Source organism: Hippopotamus amphibius, chromosome 1 (genome assembly GCF_030028045.1).
Source record: "Hippopotamus amphibius kiboko isolate mHipAmp2 chromosome 1, mHipAmp2.hap2, whole genome shotgun sequence".
Taxonomy (NCBI): Eukaryota; Metazoa; Chordata; class Mammalia; order Artiodactyla; family Hippopotamidae; genus Hippopotamus; species Hippopotamus amphibius.
Window position 1 is genome coordinate 36,560,974 of NC_080186.1, and position 4,543 is coordinate 36,565,516.

Here is a 4,543-nt window from a genome sequence, read left to right on the forward strand (position 1 = left end):
CCCTGCTGTTTTCTGTTTTATGTGTTTATACATTGTGTCTAACAATAAAGAGAAAAAAACCAGCCTGTTGCGTGGTATGTGGGAAGAGCCTGGAATGTGTCTGAGCCTTCTGTGACTTAGGACCCTACAGCAGTTCTGTACTCTACCCAGGAGGCCAAATCCACACAGGCAGTTTCAGTGACGTGGTAAAGACTCCAGCCTCTGCCTTGTTCAATGCTGACTAGGTCCTAGGCCCTCTCCTGGGCACAGGAGCTGAAAGGAGATGGTGCTCTGTCATTTACAGTCTGCTCAGGGCATGTTAAAAGAGTCTGTGGGAACACTGACATGAAAGCACTTGCCTTCCTAGACAGGAAAGGATCTGGTGGGTGACACGTTTGATCTTAAAAAGGGAGAAGTTTGCCACGTAGACTGAGGAACCAAACACAGGGCATGGATGGTTTGGGAACTAGAAGACTCCAGATCCCGTGTCACAGAACATGAGTTATCTAAATGGTAATGTGCCACTACATGGTTTCTAGCCTGGGAGCCACACAACCAAATGTGTGTTTTAGAAAGGCCTCAGTCAGGGAGACACGGGGAGGCATGTGGACTACTGCAGAAACCAGAGGAGAGTAGGGTCAGATGGACCAGGTTCTAGCCCTCCCAGCCTCAGTTACTTCATTGTACAATAGGGGCGTTATCTACCTCACGGTGAGACAAAGGAGTCTGAGGTACCATTAAATAACCAAATAGAGGGCTTGGGTTCAGAAATTCAGCTAACAGAAATGGCACTAACTCTTGAGGCCTTAAAATCTTCCAGATACCTAACTTTTCCCACATTTGTAAAACAAGGCCACCAATACCCACCTCAGAATTGCAAAGGTCCAGTGAAAGAACGCCACCATCCCAGACCTGACCACCTTCCCTAACTGGCCCTCTTCTTGAATTCTTGACTCCAATGACCCATTCTCCCCAGTCAGCCAGAGCAATCTTTATAGGTTCTCCCCTGCTTGGAACCCTTTAATAGCACAAAGAATAAATTCTGAATGCCTTACCATGGCCTATTAGGCCCCACCTGGACAATTTGTCTCTATTGGTTGCGTGGGAATGTAATTTTGAGTAGAATGTTTTGGAGGCTAAGAGACCAGCTTCTGAAGCCATAGTGCAGGGTGGGATCCGAGCTCTGTGACTGCAGAACCTTAAGTGGGTTGTTTAACCTCTGTGCTCTCTGTAAAATGGGGATAGTGTTGGTACAGTATAGAAGTACTATGAAAATTCAGTTCAGGAATTCCCTCGGCGCTCTCAGCGCTCTCACTGCCAGAGGCCTGGGTTTGATCCGTGGTTGGGGGGAATTCAGATCCTACAAGCTGCACAGTGCAGCCAAAAAAGGAAAAAAGAAAATCGAGTTCGCACATCCAGCAATAAGTACAGCGTCTCACATTTAATAAGTGCTATATAAGTACTAGTAATTTAAGCACATAGGACAAAGATTTTTGTTTTAATACTGTGTCCACAATATCTTGAATACATGATAAGCACACTATGTATTTCAAATGAGTGAATGAACTGTTCTCTAACCACTCACTGGCCTTTATTTCTTGAATATGCCAGGGCTGCTTTTTTTTTTTTTTTTAACTTTTTTGGCCATGCCATGTGGCATATGGGATCTTAGTTCCCCAACCAGGGATCGAACATGTGCCCCCTTGCACTGGAAGCACAGTGTCTTAACACTGGACTGCCAGGGAAGTCCCTGCCAGGGCTTTTTAAAAAATAATAGCTTTATTGAAATGTAATTCACATAGTATAAAATTCACTCTTTTAAAATGTATAATTTAGTGGGTTTTAGTATATTCATTTAATTGGGCAACCATCACCCCTAATTCCAGAACATTTTTATGACCCAAAAAGAAATCCTGTTTTATGTCAACTATACCTCAATAAAAAACAACAACAACAAACCATTACGCATGAACAGCCACGCGCACAACCCCATTCACCTCTCCCCACAGCGCTAGGAAACCACCAATCTACTTCTCCTTCACTATGGATTTGCCCACCCTGAACATTTCATATATACAGAACTATATAATATGTGGTCTTTTGTGTCTGGCTTCTTCACTTAGCATATGTTTTAAAGGATCATGTTGTAGCGTCTATCACTTCACTCCTTTTTATGGCCAAGTAATATTCCAACTGCATGGCTAAACCACTTTTTGTTTATCCTTCAGTTGATGAACTTTTGAGTTGTTTCCACTTTTTGGCATTATGAATAGACCATTTATGCTATGAATGTTCATGTACAAGTTTTTGTCTGAGCATATGTTTTCAATTCTCTTGTGTATATTCAAGTCCTTTGCCCATTTTTAAGTTGGATTGTCTTTATTGTTGACTTCTAATAGCTCTTTATGTATTCTAGATGCTGGACCCTTATTAAATTCATTCTTTTGCATGTGGAGATCCGGTTTTCCCAGCATCACTTAATTGTAAAGACTTTTCTTTCCCCCATTGAATTGTCTTGGCAACCTTGTTGAAAATCAATTGATGGCAGGGGGAGGAGGGGATTGAATGAAGGCAGTCGAAAGGTAAAAACTTCCAGTTACAAGATAAGTAAGTGCTAGGATGTAATGTACAACATGATAAGTATAATTAACACAGCTGTATGTTATACACGAAAGGTGTTAACAGAGTAAATCCTAAGAATTATCACAAGGAAAAATTGTTTTTTTCTATTTAATTTTATATCTGTATGAGATGATGGATGTTCACTAAACTTATTGTGATAAGCATTTCATGATGTATATAAATCAAATCATTATGTTATACAACTTGAACTTATGCAGTGCTATATGTCAATTATATCTCAATAAAACAGGAAGAAAAAATAAATTTTTAAAAAAGAAAATGAACATATATAAGTAGGCTGATTTCTGAGACTTTAAATGCTATTCCATTAGTCTGTATGTCTATTCTTATGCCAATACATCACTGTTGGTTACTGTAGTTTGTAATAAGGTTGTCTTTTTTTTTTTTTTTTTTTTTTTTGGCCATGCCCTGAGGCTTGCGGGATCTCAGTTCCCCAACTAGGGATTGAACCTGGGGCATGGCAGTGAAAGCCTCAAATCCTAACCACTAGGCAACCAGGGATCTCCCATAACTTCTGAAATCAGAAAGTGTGCATCTTCCAACTTGGCTCTTTTTCAATATTGTTATGGCTATTTGGGGGCCCTGGCAATTCCATATGAATTTAAGGATCAGTTTTTCCATTTCTGCAAACAAGGCTGACGGAATTTTGATAGGGTTATATTTAATCTCAGTGGTATCACCATCTTAATATTAAGTCTTCCAATCCATGAATGCAAGATGTCTCCATTTAGGTCTTTATTTTCTTTTAACAATGTTTGATAGTTTTCAGTGTACAAGTCCTCCTTGGTTAAATTTATTTCCTAGGTATTTTATTCTTTTTGCTGCTACTGCAAAAGGAATTATTTTTAAGTTCCTTTTCAGATTGTTCATTGCTGATGTATAGAAACACAACTGATTTTTGTGCGTTGATTTTTTTTAACCATTTTTTAAAATTGAAGTATAGTTAATTTATAATGTATTAGTTTCAGGTTTACAAAAAAGTGATTGTACATTCTTTTTCAGATTCTTTTCAGATTATTTTCTATTATAGGTTATTACAAGATATTGAATATAGTTTCCTGTGCTATACAGTAGTTCCTTGTTGTTTACCTTATATATAGTAGTGTGTATATGTTAATCCCAAACTCCTAATATATCTCCTCTCCCCCCATCCCATTGTGTGTTGATATTGTACCTTGCAACTTTGCTGAATTCATTTATTAACCTTAATAGTTTTTTGGTAGATTCATTGAGATTTTCTCTATATAGGATCATTTCATTTGTGAATAGAGATAGTTTGACTTCTTTCTTTTTAATTAAGATGCCTTTTATTTATTTTTCTTGCCTAATTTCCCTGGATAAAACACCCAATGTAATTTTGAATAGAAGTGGTGAGACTGGACATCCTTGTCTGGTTCCTGATCATTGGTTATGATGTTAGCTGTGGCAGCTTTATCAGGTGAAGTTCACTTATGTTTCTAATTTGTAGAGTGTTTTTATCAAGAAAGGATATTGGATTTTGTCAAATGCCTTTTCTGTGTTTTGAGGTGATCACGTGTTTTTCCTCTTTATTATTAACAAGATATATTACATTGATTGATTTTCAGATGTTAAACCAATCTTGCCAACTTGAGATAAATTCCCCTTGCTTAAGGGTACAGCCTTCACTTCCTGCTTGTGCAAAGCTTCAAGGTCAGCCATGTTTCACCGATATTAGGGAATCTTCAGGTCTTTACTGGGCATGTACTCAGTCCTGCATACACACAGGACTTTCTAGATTTTCTAGATTCCCAGGAAAATGTGGGAATTTAAAAAACTCCCATATTCCCCTATTTCTCTTTTCCAAAAAATATTTTATTTTATTATTATTATTTTTTATCAGCCTCTTGTTAGCCCAAACTCATAATGCTGCCTCAGGCAGCTCTGTTGCCCCTGACTTTTT